Here is a 21866-nt window from a genome sequence, read left to right as displayed (position 1 = left end):
CCCCTCCGCCGCAAAAAAAAAAAAAAAACCCCGCAGCTCAGCCAGGCTGAGGGCACCCTCGGGGACCAGGCGCCCCGGGGCACTTGTCCTACCCCGACCCCCCCTAGCTCCGCGCCTGTGAAATGGTGTATGAGAACCTGTCTGTTGACTTCTGTGATTGTGCTGACAGAACAAACCAATAGAGGGTGAATGACAGCAAAAGCTGACAACCTAGTCATGATCCCCCTCATGTTATCCATAGCCTATTCAAAACTTTCCCCCTCCCTAATAGTAAATATTAGATCCTTTTCATTAACCACCCATACTACCACTCCTCTCATACATGCTCCCTCTTGGCTTGCGATATCCAGGCTAGATCGTTTCAGAATGAGTGACTCCAGAGTAGCATTGATTTAAATAGAGCATATGGTGAAGGGTGCATGTGAAAGAGGGGAATTGGGACGCAGGGTGAAGCCGAATGATGGCGTTCCATGAACTAACTGTTCCTCTGCCTAATTTTTAAGATATTCCCCCTACTGTAACCTCATTCCTAATTTACCCATCACCTTTGTTTCTGTAATTCAGGGTCTAGCTATTGCCAGGGGGCTGAAATGACACAGTAAGTGCCACCACAGCCGTAATTCCCATTACAGCCTATGGCGGGGCCGAAATCATGGTGCTACGTGGAACACAAATCATGGCGCTGCATAACATGCAAAGAACTGTATTTTTCAGACTATAAGACGCTCCTGACCTTAAAACGCATCTAGGTTTAGAGGACAACATCCAGGAGAAAGTAATATATACTAAACCTGGTGCATCCATGGTGAAGGGGCATCTTGTGGATTTTTCCCCCTTGTACCTCTTGTGTCTCTCTGTGTCCTCCTGTGTCTTCCTCTGTCCTTGTGTCTTCCTCTATGCCCTTTGTGTCCCCCTTTTGTCCTCCTTTATGCCCCTTTGTGTCCCCCTGTGTTCTCCGTTTGTCCCCCTGTGTCCTCCTGTGCATGGGCACAGTACAGGGAGTCCCCAACATTGTGGTGGGTTGGAGGTTCGTATTGGCAGACATTCACAAGTCAGGAACTCCCTGCATTCAGACTATAAGACGCAGTGACTTTTTCACCACTTTTGGGCGATGAAAACGTGAGTCTTATGGTCCAAAAAGTACAGCACTTGTTTCACATACCACAGTCATCTTGTTTCTGTCCCCAACCTTAGGCCCATACCAAATGTCCTGGGGTTCTCCATAATGTGACTTGATATCATACTCTAATAAACTGAATAACACACATCTGCATGCGTTATCATGATTGTGACAAGCAAAGTGCCCTCCCCCCCCCCCCCCCCCCCCCCAGGCTGTTAAACTTTCAATTTCTGTAAAAACAGGGAATGGAGGGGTGAATATGTAATCCATTAGAGAGTTAATAGATTTATATAGGAAAAATTATATACAGCATGCAAATTATCTTTTCAAATCACAAATCAGCTTTCTGTTGATACTTGCACGGTATTGGCTTCATATCTGCACTGATCAGTGTCAGAGGAAACGACACATGGGTCTTGACATGCATACAGTGTGCCATAATTGTAATTAATGAGCCTGTCATATTCTGGCTGCCAGGATAAGCTTGCTAACATAGGTGTTAGGCAAGCAGAAAATGTCACAGAATATTTCACAATCTGCTGGCAGTAGGATATATATACTTATATTTTGTGGATTTGGTAGCGGCTGTGTATAACAAGGTTAGAAGGTAGTCAGGGAACAGCACTTCTCCATGCGCTGGGCATTGCCTCGGGATGCCACCATGACTGGGTCATCATGTAATAAGTATAATATTAGCACATTTAATGCAGCAAAAAGTAAATAAATATGTTTACTTTCACTTGTCCCTGCAGGAAATACCACTCATGCTCCCCATTACAAGGAGTGCAGATCCTTGGCACCATCATTAACCTCCTTGTTCTGTCCCTCATGAAACATGTACCGGACATATGTAAGCTTGACAGTTAAACATCCTCTTAAAAGATCCAACGGATTTAAAGGACCACCAAGGCAAAAAACTTAAAGAGAAACTCATACCAAGAATTGAACTTTATCCCAATCAGTAGCTGATACCCCCTTTTACATGAGAAATCTATTCCTTTTCACAAACAGACCATCAGGGGGCGCTGTATGACTGATATTGTGGTGAAACCCCTCCCACAAGAAACTCTGAGGACCGAGGTACTCCTGACAGTTTCCTGTCTGTGAACCTTGTTGCACTGTGGGAAATAGCTGTTTACAGCCATTTCCAACTGCCAAAACAGCAAGCAGCAGTTACATCACCTGTCAACAGTAAAAATGTCACCATGTAATTATTGTCAGAATGTAAATCAGGGAAAGATTTTACAATGGGTAAACGCTGACTAAATCATTTATACATAATTATTGTAAAAATGAAGCACTTTTTATTACATTATTTTCACTGGAGTTCCTCTTTAAAGGGGAACTGAAGAGAGAGGTGTATGGAGGCTGTCATGTTTATTTCCTTTTAGACAATACCAGTTGCCTGGCAGCCCTGCTGATCCTCTGCCTCTAATACTATTAGCCATAGCCCCTGAACAAGCATGCAGCAGATCAGGTGTTTCAGTGGTTCAGACTTATAAGTCTGATCTGACAAGACTAGCTGCATGCTTGTTTCTGGTTTTAATCAGATACTACTGCAGAGAAATAGGCCAGCAGGGCCGCCAGGTAACTGGTATTGATTAAAAGGAAATAAACATGACAGCCTCCATATACCTCTCTCTTCAGTTCCCCTTTAAACAATTAAAATTTGGCAGAACCGACAGGTTCAAGTCATAAACAATTATGGCAGACACCTGCGCCAGAAAATATCTAACAGCAGCCAGGTGGATAACAGTATCCCTGAAGTACTGAATAAAGAATTGGCAAACTATATAATGAAATGCACAGCGCTAGTAGTAATATATTTTATTAACCAGCTGAGCGGTCTGGACGAGCTCAGCTCGTCCAACACCGCCAGCGGCTGCCGCTCAGGCCCTGCTGGGCCGATTTTAATGAAATAAAAAGCAGCACACGCAGCCGGCACTTTGCCAGCCGCGTGTGCTGCCTGATCGCCGCCGCTCTGCGGCGATTCGCCGCGAGCAGCGGCGAAAGAGGGTCCCCCCAGCCGCCTGAGCCCAGCGTAGCCGGAACAAAAAGTTCCGGCCAGCGCTAAGGGCTGGATCGGAGGCGGCTGACGTCACGACGTCGGCTGACGTCGATGACGTCACTCCGCTCGTCGCTATGGCGACGATATAAGCAAAACAAGGAAGGCCGCTCATTGCGGCCTTCCTTGTTTATTCTGGGCGCCGGAGGCGATCGGAAGATCGCCTCCGGAGCGCCCTCTAGTGGGCTTTCATGCAGCCAACTTTCAGTTGGCTGCATGAAATAGTTTTTTTTTTATTTAAAAAAAACCCTCCCGAAGCCACCCTGGCGATTTAATCAGAACGCCAGGGTGGTTAAATCAAAAAGCATGAAGTAATCAACTTGCCAACTCGAATTGGTACCTGCCCCTTTAAACACCCATAAAATATAAGCATGCATTACTCTCACACACTCTCACTGCAGTGAGCATGTAATGGTGGGGGAAAAAAATATTAGGGCCCAGTAAGAAGTCCTTCACTTCATCAAAAACAGCAAAGGTTGTTATTGATAAAAAGTGCATAAAAATATGACTATTGTCCTGAGCGAAAGTTCATGGACGCATAAGTATATATGGCCAGATGGGAAAAGGATTAAGTCTCTATGAAGTTCAGAGTGAGATCCTCAATATTCAGATACGGTTGCAGTGTGCCTAATACACTGTAACTTGCTGCGTGTATTCAGTGATAGCAACAATGTCCACTTATAGTATATGGGGGTTTAAAGGGGCAGGTACCCAATTGAGTTTGCAAGTTCATTACTTCATGCTTATTGATTTAATAAAAAGGTTTTACTACTTTTTACTACTAGCGCTGTGGATTTCATTATATAGGTTTAAGTCATAGTTTTTTACCATACAGTACTGAGCACTTTGTTCGATTTTAATTGTCTTTAGGGTAATCCCACTGTATTTCTGCCATGAGGAAAACTGGATTGAAAGCATAGCTTATGTTTTTTAGTGTTGGTGTGGCAAAGAGAAGTTTGGTGCCTTTGTTTGAAGTTGCAACCCCTAAATAAGTTTTAAAGGTCTGATATATTGATCCAGTGGAGCGCAGTCTTTTCCCATTCCTATTTTCCCAGTATAGGTAGCAACAGCCCCCCCCCCCCCCCCCAAGCCTGGTAGCCAGAAGTAGCCCCCCAGTATATGTAGCCAAATGTGCCCCCAGCATAGGTAGCAAGAAGCATCTCCCCATTATGTATAGCAAGAGGGGCCCCCAGTATAGGTAGCTAGTTGTGCCCCCCAGTATGGTTAGCCAGACACAGCCTCCAGTATAGGTAGTAAAAGACGCTGTTCGTATAGGTAGCCAGATGTGCCCTCCATTGTAAATAGCCTGAAGTAGTCCCCCAATGTAGGAAGCAAGAGGGACCCTCAGTATAGGTAGCCAGATTAGATCCCCACCCCCCATATTCAGAATAGCAAGCATAGCACAGGAGAGAAGTGACATACCTCTCTTGAGCTTCAACTACCTTCTCCATGCATTCTTATCTCTATAATTACAGCATCCTCGCTCTTCATGTAGCCTATGGACCATGTGACAAGGGATGGTGCTGTTGTCATGGAGATAAGGATGCATTAGAGTTAGGTAGATCGCCGGTGTATGTCACTTCTTCTTCTCAGCTTGCTGCTCTGCACTTTAGGGGGCCTGCCTTGGACCCTCTTTATTGCCGGATCCCTACGCCACTGGCTCGGGCTCTGAGCAAAGTCTGACATTCCTATCTTGTTGGATCTCCTATCTGTTGCATACACAGTGCAAAGCATGTTTTATAGGCACATAAATGCAAAGCAATCAAAGCAAATAAAAAAAAAATTGCCATGAAACCTTGGAATTTACTGGGCCAAACTGAAAACACTGAGTGTTTCTAAAAATGGCACATTTCGCTTTCATTTATATGCAATAAATCTCTGGACTGCACCATTTGGCTGATATCATGTGTACATTAGACTCTTAGGAGGATTACAACTTTTTTTTAGCACTGTTGAAATGAACGTGTCTCCCACCAATGCACTGTTTCAGCAACAGGGTTAGGCACGGAATGAAGAGTGTACTTCTTAGGGCCTGTACACACTGCTGCGCTTGCGTTGCGTTTTTAAAAACGCATGCGTTTTTAAAAACGCAAGGTCTTTTGAAAAAGAATGAAAATCGTGATGACTTGTACACACTGGTGCGATGCGTTTTTAGAAAAACGCAATCGCAGTGCCTGCTGCGCTTTTTTAAGCGCAGCGCATGAAAAACGCATTAAAAACGCATGCGCTTGCGTTTTTGCCTGCGTTTTTCAGAAGTCAGTATCCCAGAAGACTCTGCAATCTCCTGATTCCTGTTGAAATGTAAACTAGAAAAAAAACAAAGGATTCTTTAGCCAATCAGCAATTACAAGAAAAACGCAAACGCACAAAAAACGCAGGCAAAAGCGCATGCGTTTTTAAAACTACAGGCACTTTAAAAACGCATGCGCTTGCGATTTTGCTTGCGTTTTTCAGTGTGTACAGGCCCTTAGTATATTCAGATATATCTTTCAGTTGTAGGAATATCAAGAAGTTTTAAATCAGGATGATACCATTTATTGGCTAACTACAAATGAATAAGAATGAACAAGCTTTCGGCCTTGCAGCCTTCGTCAGGTTTATAGGAATATGAGTCAGGTGATTCTCTGTCATTTGGCTGTCAATAGATACAAATTGCTATGAACATTTTCTAGCATCATGTTGCAGTTGCAATGGCTCAAAAGTGTCAAGACCTTGGAAACCATCCCAGATTCTGGTAAGTGAGACTCAATTCCGGTATTCTAACCTATGCTGCCTTTCCCTGATAATCAGGGCTGTCTCTTTCAAGTGTCAGAGAAATGTTGCCTGGGAAATAAGGGAGGCATCCACATGTCCACTCTAAGGCACGGCACTTGATCCAACTACACAGGTGCATATGAATCAGGTTATGGGGAGTGGAGATTGGTATTGGACAATTAGATAAACAAAAATCTTGAATTGAGCATGGGGATGGGATTACATTGTATAGGGGCTAACAAACTCCTACAGACATCCTATATGCAGTGCTAACTAGGGCTATGTACCACACCAAATAGTGCAACACACAAACTCATATTTTTCGCACATTAAGACCTTAAAGCCACCCCTATGTTTAAAGAGAAACTCCAACCAAGAATTGAACTTTATCCCAATCAGTAGCTGATACCCCCTTTTACATAAGAAATCTATTGCTTTTCACAAACAGACCATCAGGGGGCGCTGTATGACTGATATTGTGGTGAAACCCCTCTCACAAGAAGCTCTGAGGACCGCGGCACTTTTGACAGTTTGCCACAATGTAACAAGGTTCACAGACAGGAAATAGCTGTTTACAGCTGTCTCCAACAGCCAAAACAGCTAGCAGCAGCTACATAACCTGCCCACAGTAAAAATGTCACCATGTAATAAATGTCAGAATGTAAATCGGGGAGACTAAAGATTTTACAATGAGCAAACACTGACTAAATCATTTATACATAATTATTGTAAAAATGAAGCACTTTTTTATTACATTCTTTTCACTGGAGTTCCTCTTTAATGCCTTTTTGGCCTTGGAGTGAAAGCTGCCATCCATTTTTAAGCTAAGTTTTTATATTTGAGGGGCACCTTCTTAATATACTTTGAAGTATCTATAGACCCCTATATAGGGCCTATTGGAGGGTGGCTTTGCCTCTCTCCATTTTCCTTTTTTCTATCTCTGACATCAACCCACCTATGTAACATCTTGGTGGTCCTTAGAGGGGATTGACTGAATCCTGCAACAAAACACAATACCTGATTGTTATCTTACAGTCAGGTTTGCGAGTATAACCTTATATTCATTCACCCAATTGACCTTGATTCTCCTAACCTGCTACACTAGAAGCCATCATCAGTATTGTCTCCCTTCCTTTTTTGAGGTTTCCTCTACAATACTCCCTGTCTGACAATGAATAATATGCTGCCTGGTATGTTTACTTCATTCTGAACCTAGACAATTTAAAACAGATTGAACTTCATCCCAATCAGCAGCCGATACCCCTTCCCCATGAGAAATCTTTTCTCGAATAGAACATCAGGGACATCTGTATGGCTGATACTGTGGTGATACTCCTCCCACCATGTGATGTCAGAGCCATGGCCCTGACAGTTTTCTGTCTGTAAATCTCATTGCATTGTGGGAAATAATAGCTGTTTCAAACTGCCAAGCGAGCAGTATCTCCCTCTGTGCATGGAACTCTTAGTAAGCAAACATTCTGCAGAGATCACCTGACAGGACTTAAAGGGAAGGTTCAGGGACTATCTAAAAAAAATAAAAATCCATTTCCACTTACCTGGGGCTTCCTCCAGCCCGTGGCAGGCAGGAGGTGCCCTCGGCGCCGCTCCGCAGGCTCCCGGTGGTCTCCGGTGGCCGACCCGACCTGGCCAGGCCAGCGGCCAGGTCGGGCCTCTTCTGCGCTCCATGGTGCGTTCCACGCCGGCGCGCTGACGTCATCGGACGTCCTCCGGGTTGTACTGCGCAGGCTCAGAACTACTGAGCCTGCGCAGTACAGCCCGGAGGACGTCCGATGACGTCAGCACGCCGGCGTGGAACGCACCATGGAGCGCAGAAGAGGCCCGACCTGGCCGCCGGCCTGGCCAGGTCGGGTCGGCCACCGGAGACCACCGGGAGCCTGCGGAGCAGTGCCGAGGGCACCTCCTGCCTGCCACGGGCTGGAGGAAGCCCCAGGTAAGTGGAAATGGATTTTTATTTTTTTTAGATAGTCCCTGAACCTTCCCTTTAAGATGTCACCACCTGTGATAAATTTCAGAGTGTCAATTGGGGTGAGGAAAGATTTTCCAATTGGCAAATACTGGCTTAATAATTTATAAATTGATATTGTAAAAAAATAATAAGAAGAAGAATAATGTATTTATTATATTATTTTCACTCTACTTTCTCTGTAAGGGCCCATAAATCCTGCTTTGTTGGTAAAGAGAAGCTTTATTTTTCAGCCAAGAACTTAATTCTATAATTCAGCACACGATGTAACCAGCTTCTGCAGAATCATCCTGTGGTGTAATGGTTTTGAAATGAGAGGACAGTGTCTAAATTTTCTCTAAGGAAAACATGTATGCATCAGAATTAGCAAAAAAAAAATCAATAATTACATACAAGTGGTAAAAGTACATTTGCTGCATTAGCCCACAGTTTGCCTCTCGCTACTCAGCATATCTGTATTCAGTGCTGTGCTAGTCCAGAAATATGCATAGTCCATTCTATGCTAGAAGAAAGAATACCATGCTTCATAAGTGCACCCAAAGGGAAGAACATTGATGATGTACAGTATTCAAAGCATTTCTTTGTATTTCTCCTTTCCTTTTACTATTGTTAACCTTTTCCCTGGCAATGGTGCCGCTTCTGGTATAATTAGGGCACATTCTGTTAGACACCTTTGCTGTAGTACCCATTTCATATTGTGACAAGTCCTTTTTTCTATATTCTGCAATTTCTGCTGTGGTATTTGTAGCATTTATAGGTCTAGATGTGCTGCACTTATTATCTGTTTTATTATTGACTATTCTGTAATTGACATGATGGAGCCAATTAACCATTACCCATCTACAGTTTTTTTCCCCTTAAAAACTGGAGTAATTTTCACATTAAGCTCCCATCATTCATTCACCAATAACTTTATTATTGCTTATCACACTGAAATGATCTTTATATTGGGGGTTTTTTTCGCCACAAATTAGGCTTTCTTTGGGTGGTACTTTTGCTACAAATTATTTTATTTTATATGCATTTTAAAGGGAATAATAAGGAAAAAAATGAAAAAAATCATTATTTATCAGTTTTTGGCCATTATAGTTTTAAAATAAACGTGCTACTGTGGATAAAACCCACACGTAATACTATATCACTAATTACAAGCCTATTTGCCAAATTAACAGTAATATACCCTCATGACATACATATGAAAAAGTCCATAAGGTAATTATTTATGGGTTTTTTTTAAAAAGTGTTTTGTTTTTTTACAAGTGTTTTATTTTGGTAATTATAGGGTAGGGGTATAAGTGGTTAAAAATAAATAAATATGTATGTACTTCTATATATAATAGGGTATGGAAGTGCATTTCTACTTTTTGGCCACAAGATGGTGTTACACTGAATTGCCGAGTACTGTAAACAATTCTGTAATACTGTATATACTGTAATCCCATTCACTGATCACTGAGCGGTGAGATTCCGATGAAAACAAACGGCAGCGGCGCAGTTATCAGGAGCGGAGAGGTAAACACACAAGTACGTGTATTTACACCTCTGGTGCTGAAGTGAAGTTTTCAGGGGCGTAGATACAAAAGTCGGGAAAAGGTTAACATACACACACTATAGGCAGTAAGGATTATAAAATAATATATATTTGCACAGATAAAATTCTTAAGTTTGATCACTAGTTTGGCAATAGACCATCAGCTAGCCTTTAACTGTGCAGGTGTGGCCGTACCCGCAGGTGCATGAAAATGAGCCCCGAATTTCCACAGGTCCTGGCAAGTGGTAGAAGGGTGAAGAGGACCACCTACACCAGGGACCTGAAGTACCGAGGCTCCTGGACTCATGCCCTCTCTGACCAGTCTAACAGTGGTCAGAGACGTCCGGCGAGTGTGTCTTTTATAAAGGTGAATCTGGTGGTGGACCTGGAAAGTTTATTAAATCATAGCAAGATACAAAGGCTGAATATTTGAACATTTTATGGTTGAACTGTTTATGGTTGAGCTCAGAGATGGACTCATATGTATAAGAAATGCAATAGGATGTGCGCTGAAATACTATATGACAAGCGGTGGAAGGGTCTGAGTGATCCAGAAGCTTCCCTCTTCTTAGGAAAGACTTAATCAAAATGATCTGATCAGAAAACCAGCAGCAGCCCCTGCACTCACTCACCTCCCTGGGCTCCAGCACTGCAATTTTCCCTCCGTCCTCCGGGTGGTACTGTAACTCTGTGGTGAGATCACTGACGGCGATCTCACCAGAGTGATTCAGAGCCTTTGTGGAGAGGAAGTAGATTTGCTGCCTGCGTCTGGATCCCATGGGAGGTGAGTAAAAACGCCCGATGCGCTCCATTGCTCTGCATTGAACTCTCGGCGGCTAGCCTGAGTGTAGCTCGAGGTTACCGCTAGGGAGGTTAAAGGGAACCTAAACTGAGAGGGATATGGATGTTTCCTTTCAAACAATACCATTTGTTTGGCATTTCAGCTGATCTCTTTGGTAGCAGTAGTGGCTGACTCACACACCTGAAACAAGCATGCAGCTAATCCAGTCTGACTTCAGTCAGAGCACCTGATCTGCATGCTTATTCAGGGCTAAAAGTTCCCTGATAACTTATAAGAACTGATAAGACTGATAAGCCGTCAATCCAACAGTTGGATTGACATCTTATCAGTTCTTTGAGCAACAGCAAGCAACTTTTTTTGGGTTGTTCAACTTGTTTCACAACAAAAGTTGTTCAATAATTGTGCTGCATAGAAGACCACTGTTGGGTGAGTGTATGGGGTTTTATGTTGTTTCTTGTACAGTTTGATGTTTCTAAAATGTATCATGCTTGTTTTATGTTATATTACAATGGCTGCTGTTGCAATTAAGTTCTATTGTTGTTATTGTCTATAGCCTTATTTACTTATTCAAAACAATGGCCTGTGATAAGACAAGGACTAGTTAGGTTTTGCTGGAATCTTTTGTAAAAAAAAAAAAATAGTCTGTGAAATTCTGTATGAGGACTATGGGGGAGGTTAGCTGTGTTTAGGTAAGATTTGTGCTGAACTTGATTGTGTGCAGCTTTGCTGTATTTTCTTTGATGGAGTTTTTCTACCGCCTGAGATGGAGTTTTTTTTACAACTTAAAATGGAATAAATTAGTTATCATCTAAACATGCCTAGCGTTTTTGGGAGCGTTTTTGTGTATCAGATTAGAAATATTGTTACAGTAAGAGCTGCAACTGAACAGCTTCTGTAACAAAAAACGCCTGGAAAACTGCTCTGATGTAGCGTTTTCCAGAGCGGTTAGCGGTTTTCCTATACTGTACATTGAGGCAGAAACGCTTCTGCAAATCGCAAACGTGCTGCAGGAGGCACGTTAGCGGTTTGCTAAAAACCTCAAACCGCTGGTGTGCACCATTTCATTGAAATACATTAGCCAAGCGTTTTCACAGGCGGATGCGGTTGGCGGATCGCTGCTAAAACCGCTCGGTGTGCACTGGGCCTTAGTCTGCTCGTGGTGTATGGACCCTCATCTCGTCACAATTACAGCCATTTACTCCAGACAATTCCTGCCTGATCAGGAATATGTTGGGGCTTTATAAATCAAGAAAAATAATACACACATACAGTATCAGGACTCCATTTTTGTCAGAGCTTGGCCACTTGTTTGGCAAAATGTCCCGTAGGAGGTCAGAACTGAAAGTATGTGAGAAGCTATTCAGAATCTGTAATGGCACCTGTTTCCATGAATGCAATCATCTCACTCTCCTCATCCTATTCCACCCCCAGCTGTTGGATCCCGCTAGGAGCGCTTTTCTGAGCGCTTTGTGATTTGGAAAGCTCTTGCTAATGTAATGCTATGGGTGTGATCCCAGTTGAGCAATGTGATTGTATTAAATATTATGATATTTCAAATCAGTAGCACCTAGAAAAGGCTGCTAGTGGGTAGGACCAAGGCCATAGTTGGTAGCATATGTAGTAACAAACCTTTGTAGCTCAGTATTGAATAATACTCATGCAGGCTGCTCATAATTAACAGTATAATAGTTTCAAAGCTGTGCTGAGCAGCCTCTGACCAGGTCCACCTTGGGATCCGTGTAGTACAGGGCTGTTCAATTTTATCTTTCCTAATTAAGTCCCATCAATTAATTTGAGCTGTGCCAAAAATAGTTGAGTACCTTGGCCCTTGAGGACTGAAGTTGGACATTCCTGGTGTAGTACAACTTTCAGTGGCTCCACAGCTGAAGCACAATTGGGAATTGCTTTTGAATGTCACAACATAAGACTTCAAAAAACTCATGGGACCATTTGCATATAACTTTTTCTCTTGAGTTTTCTCCTAGGAGATAAATTGTTTAAAAAAAAAAGTTGAAACTTTTTCAGCACTTTGCAATGGGAAAAGTATCAAAAAGTAAGTGAAAAAGTATCTAAAGAAAACCTCTGTAGTGATTTAAAGGGTATTTTACAGACAAGGTGTGCAAATATCACCTAGGAGAAAACTCCAATTCTCTTTTCTCCTAGGTGATATTTTTACATTATAAAATAAAATGCCTTTTAAGCCATCAGCAGGCAAGAAAATACAATAATTTTGACAGTACTTTTTCACCTACTTCTTGGTACTTTTTTTTATTCCAGAGTGCTGAAAAGTTATTTTACAGAAGATTAACATTCCTAGGAGAAAACTAAAACAAAGTCATATGGTGCATATGGCAGGTGAGGTTGTCTGAAGTGACATTTAGAAAGAGTCACTTTCAGTCCTTTAGAGTCTGAAGGTGCATAAACACGCATTACGGCCGCCAACGACGCCGTCAGACCCTTCTGCGGGGCGGACTTTCAGGCGACAGTAGCGCGTGTGTACGCACTGTCGGCGAACTGATAAGGCTGTTTCTGAGCGATCCAAGGGCCTAGGCATTCAACAGGCTGGAGGAATGAATACCACAATACTCACCTCCTCCATGGCGCTCCCTACATATTTTGTGCAGATGTGCTCTTTTCCCACTGACAGGTTCTGACTCTTGGGCTGTCATGCTCTTCACATATGTCCAAAAGCAAGTTTCTGCCTAATTCTTTATTACGGTAAGTGAGCTGGTGGTCATAAGAAGAGATTGCTGTGAATATGTAAGATGGATCACTAAGCACCAAACTAGAATCTGGGAAAAAATGTATCAAAACAAGGGATCAATTGATTTGTCATTGTGAAGACAACCAGTAGGTGAGTATAGTCTCTTTTCTTTGCTAGGATCTATATTTTAAAGTGACTATGTAATACAATAACAAATAAAATGAAGTGCAATGAAGCTTCTATAAAGCTTTAAATAGGAATTGCTTACCGTAAATAAAAATATCCCTACCCAAGGGCCTAGGCATTCTCCCGAAGAGTAAGGGTGTTCCTTTGTACCTCTGTCCTATAATGGGTACATAATAGTTACACCCTTCTAATCATCATCTTTGAGCACTCTAAAGCAACTACAACCAACTAGGACATGCTAAGAGCTGGTCCACACTAGGTCCGGAAACGTATCCGTGGCTGCGTTTTTCAAACCTGATGAAAAACGGAGTCCCGGATACTAATGTTCAAAGTAGCAGCCAGCCTCACCCAAGTAAAAAACGGATCCGTCTGCGTTTGCGGGGACCCGTTTTCAAAACCTGAACGGAAGGTCCGGATCGGCTGCATTTTCACGCAACGGATCAGGACCACGGATACACGCAGGGGTAGTGAAAGCAATGAGAAAACGCATCTCCAGCTCCACAGGCAAAAAACGGATGTTAAAACGGATAGCCTGAGCTTTATGATTGGCCCAAAAAATCCTCCCACTCCTTCCTAATGATGGAGACGTTTTCTGTCAGGGAAAAAACTGAACGGAAACTGATGCAAAACTGATGCACTTTCATCAGTTTGCAGTACGGTGGGTACTTCCCCTAATCTTCCCCGGATCCGGACTGCAGTGTCCGTCCTGCAACTGTGTCTAGTGTGGACCTAGCCTTAATCAAGAAGTTGAGCTGTTTTCATAGCAAATAATGTTGTTTTTGCATCCTACAAGAGTACTCAATGTAAATGTGTTTTGGCTTGTTTATTAATACTGCAAGTTCAGCTTTTGTTTCCTGAAAGTCTCAGAAGAACATCATATTCTCAAATAAGCGGTAGAGAAGAAAGACGTCCTAGGCAAGACGCTGTTATGTGCATGCTGACCTGAGCTCCAGAACTGAGCATGTATAGATTTTCTTGTAATGATTTCATTGGCCAATTGATCTCTAGATAATAGAAAGTGGTAAAGCAGAGGGTTACTCGTCAATAACTGTCTAGAGTAATAATAGATGTAGTTATTTTTTTTCAATATAAACTAAATATAAAACGTGTCTGAACTGAGAGGACAACAATAGACTCCCCGGACAATTTATTTCAGTAGCTGCAGGACGGAGTGATATCTTTGTCTTTTAAATAAATAAATACACAGAGCAGAATACTGTCCCCAACTAGCAAGAGACACCAAAGCCCGGCCAGACATGAACCTATTTTAGCTAATCCTTACTTTTAATAACCTTCAGACACCAGACAGCTATATATATGAAGCAATGCTGTCTGTTTTATTAACAAAATTCACTGTATGAGCTTTAAACTGTCATGGATTTACTAGTGCAACACCATTTTAAAAACATGATTTTGATATATGTATATTTTATAATTTTATGTTACTAAAATAACTTTTCCAGTACAATCGGCAGCCAACTATATTCTGGACATGCCAAATGATGTTGGTGGCAGTCAAGGCAGCAGTCTATCTTTCAGTGAAGAGAACCGCTTTAAAGGGTGTCTGAAGTGACGTGATCTGATTCGCACGTGATCTACCAATCCTGCTTGAACTTTCCTGTGTTCACTTTTACAGTTTTTCATTCCTAAGTTTTATAACCAGTGCTTTAGTAACCATGCGCAGTTGGACTATATTGAAATTTTCCTTAGATTTATACAGGGCTGTGGAGTCGGTACAAAAATTAACCGACTCCGACTCCTCAGTTTATGAAACCACCGACTCCGACTCCAGGTACCCAAAAGTACTCCGACTTCTTTAAGTCTAATTTTCACAAAGGAAAAGGATTTGGTTCAAAAATCATCTGACTCCTCAGTTTATTGAAACCACCAACTCCGACCCCAGGTGCCCAAAATTGCTCCGACTCTGACTCCTCGACTCCTGACTCCACAGCCCTGGATGTATAAACTGAAAGTTAGAACAGAGACGCCAATAATAGGATAAAGTATGTTAAAAACCATTAAAAAAGGATGTAGTGGTGGACTTAGCTACTCAAAGTAGACAAAAATTTCTGTTGATTTATGGTCCACAATAAGTTGTATTCAATTACTCCACAGTGCAATGCATTTCACAGGATCAAGCCTGCTTCACTAGGCAATAATTGGAGCAAAAACTAATACAGGTCTGTGCAAAAGCCAAGGTGCGTGACCTTTGCACAGACCTGTATTAGGGTTTGCTCCAATTATTGCCTGATGAAGCATAATTGAACCTGCGAAAGTTGTGGAGTAATTTGTGGAGTAATTTAATAAAATGTATTTTTGACCATAAATCAACAGAATTTGTGTCTACTTTGAGGAGGTAAGTCCACCACTACCTCCTCTTTTAAATTGTTTTAACGTATTTTATCCTATTATTGGCGCCTCTGTTCCAACTTTCAGTTTATTGCTAAGTCCACCCTTGGTGGAGGGGTGTTACCCCTTTTTTCTGATTTACAAAGAGCAACTTCTCTTGTACGACTTCCTGTCATGTTTAGTCTAATCACCTAGCCTGACTTTACATTGGATGCCTATGTGGTAACCCTTGTTTATGAGTATACTTGTATTTATACAACTCATCTTGGTATCACAGCATACTACACTATATTGGGCTCTAAGTGTCTCATTTTTGTGTCTCCTGAAATCTAATTTGAGGCATAAAACTTTTGTGTGGCTGTGCAAAGTTTTCCCATAGCAGGAAAAAAAAATTAGATCTGGAGTCTCTACTATGTCCCCTCATTCCACTGCTGTCTGGGGTTCAAATTTGCATCTTTGGGACTCTTTGGAAGGCTTTGGAAGTCCTTGCATCCTCATGTGCTACCGAAGGTGGGCACATCCATACTGCGCATGCACGGCACGGACTTGTGCGTGCGCAGTACAGACCTGCTCATCTTCAGAAGTACTCAAAGATGCGAGTGCTTCCAATGCCTTCCAAGAAGTCCCAGTCTACGGGGGTCAGTGATGGAACGAGGTAATGGAGAGAGGACTGGGAAGGTTCTATGGGATCCAGAGCCTTCCCTTCTAGCCTTCTACATAGGTGAGCATCTGAATTTTTTTCTTACTTCCAGGTTGCTTTAAACACAGCTCAGACTTTGGAGTGAGATTTCCAACCCTTAAGCTCAAAATAGGAATATGGAACCCCAGGAAGGTTCTATTTAGAATTAGTTCTACAGTTACAATTACTTTTCACGTCAGGTTTGCATGACATTTTTAATGTCCCAGTCCCAGTTCCTTTGACAAAAAGTGTTTTATTCATATTGGTAGGTTTATTCACATCTAGAAGGATGTTAGAATCCCAAATATCAGCCATGAGCAGACACATCCCATTCCGTTTCATTGCGCCAGTACTGCCAAGTGAGACTTGACAGAACAAAGCACAATTATGAATTGATAAAGTCTTTGCAACGCTTATAGTGTACCTCAAGGACATCAGTTTCCTTAAGGCATTTTTCACGCTTAACAGAATTTGTGTACATTGTGCGGAATTGCAATATTATGTTCATCGCACATCTAAAGTATTAGAATGGCATTCCACTGAAATTGCATTTTCGTGCAAATTTTTATGTATTTTTAAAATGACCACTCTGCTGTATTTTTGTGCTTATGATGTGCAAATAACAGGAAATGAAAGTCAATGGAAATGCAGAAAATGTAAAGTTAATTTCATAAAATGTTATGCTATTTAACTTCATTTGTATGTATGAAAAATCACAATGCAAAAATATGCTTACAAAACCCACACAGTAAAATTAGAGTCAGAAACCGGGAAACGTAGGCATAAGTGTGAAGGCTGCCTTACTGGGGTAAAACCCTTAAAGGGAAGGTTCAAGCAAAAAAAAAAAAATGAGTTTTACTTACCTGGGGCTTCTACCAGCCCCATGTAGCCATCCTGTGCCCTTGTAGTCACTCACTGCTGCTCCAGTCCCCCGCTGGCAGCTTTCTGACCTCGGAGGTCAGGGCCACATTGCATACATTTTTACGCATTCCAGCTAGTGCAGGAACAAAAATTTACGCGTTGCACCACTAACGCGTAAAAATGTATGCGTTAATGTTCCTGCACTAGCGGGAATGTGTAAAAATGTACGCAATTCGGCCCTGACCTCCGAGGTCAGAAAGCTCCCAGCGGGGGACTGGAGCAGCAGTGAGTTACTACGAGGGCACAGGATGGCTGCATGGGGCTGGTAGAAGCCCCAGGTAAGTGAAACTCATTTTTTTTTTTTGCTTGGACCTTCCCTTTAAGCCGGAAGCCTGAGAAAGATTCTAAAGAGTTCCTGGATCTTCTCAGGTGCAGCACTCACAAGTATCAACTGCAGTGTTGACTGCTGGAAGAAACACATACTCTATTGTGAAGCAACCATAAATATTGTACTTCAAGCACCACATTCCAGTTGTTATGTAATATAAGCAAAAGCAGCATGGGACAGCTGCAATTACTTACAGTAAAGAAGGGGCCATCAGGAAGAGTATTTAGCTTAAGGAGGATAGGTTAGGATTAGTAGACCGAATGGGGAAATGCACCAGGGCACCAAGGACTCACTCTGGTAGAGGAGGTCTTTACACCAGGAAGATCAAGGTGCTTGACTGAAGTTGTTATGAAAAAAGGGTAACATTTTGTATTTGTTTTGTTTTTTGTTTCAATGTATTTTATTTAGACAAAATATATAGCAAAAGAGAAAAAAACACAGGAAAAACAATACACATATCTAAGCCTTCAACAACAGACAACAACAAAAATGTAGTTGACACACCTACTGACAAATAAAATCAAGCTTCCTGCAGAAAGCCATGTTTGTAAGCCGATGGGTAAGAAGCTGAATTTACAGCAGTTAGGGCAATTTATTAATATTGTCTGTTCGTTTTTAATGTCACTGGCAATTCTCTGCTAGACTATCAGGAGCTGAGATTCACCAGTGTTCTGTCTGAGTAACAGCCATAGAAACGATGCAAACAATCCCACACAGCATACAAACAGTGCAAATCTTTCTTTCAGAAGAAGGGAAAGAGCTTGGAAACATGATGTCAATAACATGGATTATCTTGTTAACCTGAAAAAGCGGAGACTGTTTCTCCGCAAAACACGTTGTTTTTAAAATAAATTTATACCTTTATAGCCATTAGAGGCATTGTTTTATCCCCACGGGGACTTGCTAACCATTACGCCAACTATTAAGCCGTGCAGGCCGCTCTGAGAGGAGCATCCTGGCGTTTCCTGGCAACCAGTTGAGGAGTTCCTGGAGCGAGTGACGTCATTTCTGCCCCGCGATTGAGCTCAGTCCCCGGCTCGGCTAAGTGGGACCAGGCGTATCCAGGCTGCGTACGCTGTGCCAGCCTCATTGAATCCAAGTGAGACCTGTCCTTTTGGGGATTCTATTTGTCAAACGTAATGCTCAGAGCGCCCCTTCTCTTCTTCCTATATTTACAGTGACTTCTTTGGGAGCAGCCGAGCACAAGATTGTGGTGGCCAGATCGCACCGGGGGGGGGGGGGGGGGGGCTGCACTACCCCCATGTTGCTTTTGATATCTTGTTATATTGGCACTTGAAAAACTATTAAAAAATCAATGGGTCAGTGCTTACTACGTTCCAAGGTGTAATGAGAAAGGACAACCAATAAACCAACAAATCTCTAGAATCAACTAAGAAGTCCGACTCAAGACCTGCCACCTTAGGTACTCCCCAAAAATGGGCTATTGGTGCTGAAGGAACCCAAATCTAAAATCTGACCAATGCTGAAGGGTACAGTATATGCCAACTGGGACAATATGGTAACAATATGCACTACCCCCATGTTGCTTTTGATATCTTGTTATATTGGCACTTGAAAAACTATTAAAAAATCAATGGGTCAGTGCTTACTACGTTCCAAGGTGTAATGAGAAAGGACAACCAATAAACCAACAAATCTCTAGAATCAACTAAGAAGTCCGACTCAAGACCTGCCACCTTAGGTACTCCCCAAAAATGGGCTATTGGTGCTGAAGGAACCCAAATCTAAAATCTGACCAATGCTGAAGGGTACAGTATATGCCAACTGGGACAATATGGTAACAACTCCTTTATTTTTTGATGACAATGCCTAGGTCAATGTTTATAATAAAGTGCACAATGCTTCAGATTCCATAAATGTATAAAAACTTAATAAGTGCAATTAAAGGGAATCTAAAGCGAGAGAGATATGGAGGCTGCCATATTTAGTTCCTTTTAAAACAAAACCAATTTCGTGGCAGTCCCGCTGGCCTGTTTGGCTGAAGTAATGTCTGAATCAAAAACCTGAAACAAGCATGTGGCTATTGGCTAATCTTGTCAGAGTTTTGTCAAAAACATCTGATCTGCATGCTTTTTCAGTGTCTACAACTAAAATTATTAGAGGCAGAAAATCAGAAGGACAACCCGGCAACTGGTATTGTTTAAAACTAAAGAAATGTGTCAGCCTCTATATCCCTCTCACTTCAGGTTCCTTTTAATACATCAATCCTGGATAGGCGATGCCCAAAAATAAATAACATCGCTTAAAACGGCCTGAAAGAAGTTAAGTGTTTGCTTACCTCCACAAAATGATTATTATTATGCTCTATAAATCTTTCTTCCATTATTAGCTGGTGCTTCTGTAGTAGTAAGCCAGCACTTTTAAACAGTTTTTAAATATTGCATTTATTTTTTACGTGTATACTGTACAGTTTTGTTTTATTCTAGCCCCTGTTGGGCAGTTTTTATGTTGTTCATAAATACTCCATTTTGTCAGAGAGCAGCCAGGATTTGTGAATAATCTCAACCATTTGCACAGTCTAGGTGTATTTATTTACTACACCATATTGGGGTCTTGTGATCTCTGTGCTTTTCTAGAAGGTCCACTGATCATGCCAGGTCATTTCTCGTATTGTGCAATTAAATGCAATGTCAGGTTTTGGATAGGCACACCTTGCCATGTTTCTGTAGTCGGGTGCTCAGCCTTGATGCAGAAGCGGCATCAGTCCAATACAAGCAATTCAAGGTCGGCTGGCACACCAGTTCAAAGTTCCAAGCAGTTTTATTGTATGCACAACATGACAATTGTTTCGGGGCCACGGAGGGTCCCCTTCATCAGATAAAGTGCAGACATACGTATGTCTGCACTTTATCTGATGAAGGGGACCCTCCGTGGCCCCGAAACAATTGTCATGTTGTGCATACAATAAAACTGCTTAGAACTTTGAACTGGTGTGCCAGCCGACCTTGAATTGCTTGTATTGTGCAATTAATACTTGTGCTAAATGAATACATATCAGAGTAATGTATGTATCAAAGCCCAAGGACATGTATAGAAAAACAGATAAAGTGCAGTGTGCTATGAAATTACTTAGACAACTGTATACATCTATGGCTAGACAGAAACAAAGGACGGCACAGTGGTGTAGTGGTTAGAGCTCTCGTCTTGCAACACTGGGTCCCCGGTTCGAATCCCAGCAAGGTCAACGTCTGCAAGGAGTTTGTATGTTCTCCCCGTGTCTGCGTGGATTTTTTTCCGGGCACTCTGGTTTCCTCCCACATTCCAAAAACATACAGATAAGTTCATTGGCTTCCCCCTAAATTGGCCATAGACTATGATACATGCACTACATAATACATACATACATAGACATATGACTATGGTAGGGACTAGACTGTGAGCCCCTCTGAGGGACAGTTAGTGACAAGACAATATATTCTCTGTACAGCGCTGCGTAATATGTCAGCGCTGTATAAATACTTAAATAAATAAAAAATAAACAAAGCAAATGAGCAAAAAGTCAGTAGATTGACATAATGGTAACTAATCATGTACTGCCATCTCCTATTTGCTGGTGGCAGTATTATTATTATTTATTTTTAAACCGCCAACATATTCCGTGGCAGTATTGACTTGGACTGCTTTGGACTTCCAGTGTCCACCACCAGGTGGCTGTATCCTGTTCTTGGCAGCCCTGGACTTCCACCATCCACCAGCAAGTGGCCATCTACTGACTCGATAGCCAATACTTAAATTGTCAATGCAGTTTAAACAGGATGCAGCTGGTGGTGTGAACCTGTAGAAAACTGCTCCTAAACCACCAGGCAAGGCCAGACAAGGAACTGCAGATCTTTCTCAAAGTGGGTGGTGGAAGTCCAGTGCTGCCAAAAACAGGATACAGCCACCTGCTGGTAAACAGTGGAAGTCCAAAGCAGTCCAAGTCAATACTGCCACCACCAGCAGGCAGGAGATGGCCAAGCATGATTCTTGACAGTAACCGAGCAGTATGACCCCAAAAGCACAACCAAGGATAAAAAGAGCTATAGTTGGGAAAAGAACAAAGAAGCACGATAATATGTATATCAGGGAGAGATGACAATGCATTAATTTTATCCTATGCAGTGCAGACCTCAGCCAGACACTCGGCTCCTTTGGACTGTATTCTTTATTTACAGTATATCAACATGGCCTGCTGTTGTTTAAGTCATGCTATTGCTATGTAGGGAAGGGCAATGCAATTCCAAACATATATAATCTTCCTAAATACTTTATACTCAAAATAAATGAGCAAGTACATCCGTCTTAAAACCTTTCTTTTATAAATAGATGGGCCCTCTATTTGAAGCAAAAGGGCCATTTTTAGAAAGCAGACAGGGAATAGAAGAATGCTAAGACCAATCACCGTTTAAAGTTCTATCTCACCAAATGCTGAGCACTCACAAT

The 21866-nt window shown here is 42.1% G+C and overlaps 1 protein-coding gene across 3 annotated transcripts in view; it reads right to left on the bottom strand.

Moving 5' to 3' along the window:
• Nucleotides 1–21866, bottom strand: part of RAMP1 (receptor activity modifying protein 1) — a 146333-nt gene that overhangs the window by 45291 nt on the left and 79176 nt on the right. The window contains exon 1 of one of the 3 annotated variants that reach the window (XM_068245370.1): nt 4608–4683. The exons of the other annotated variants lie outside the window; for them this stretch is intronic. The gene's annotated coding sequence lies outside the window, so the exon portion shown is untranslated. Of the gene's footprint in view, nt 1–4607; nt 4684–21866 lie in introns of those variants that run through there. 3 annotated transcript variants of the gene reach the window in all.

This window comes from Hyperolius riggenbachi, chromosome 7 (genome assembly GCF_040937935.1).
Source record: "Hyperolius riggenbachi isolate aHypRig1 chromosome 7, aHypRig1.pri, whole genome shotgun sequence".
Classification (NCBI taxonomy): domain Eukaryota; kingdom Metazoa; phylum Chordata; class Amphibia; order Anura; family Hyperoliidae; genus Hyperolius; species Hyperolius riggenbachi.
The sequence above is the reverse complement of the archived record's forward strand: the minus strand, read 5'-3'. Positions and strand labels throughout refer to the sequence as shown.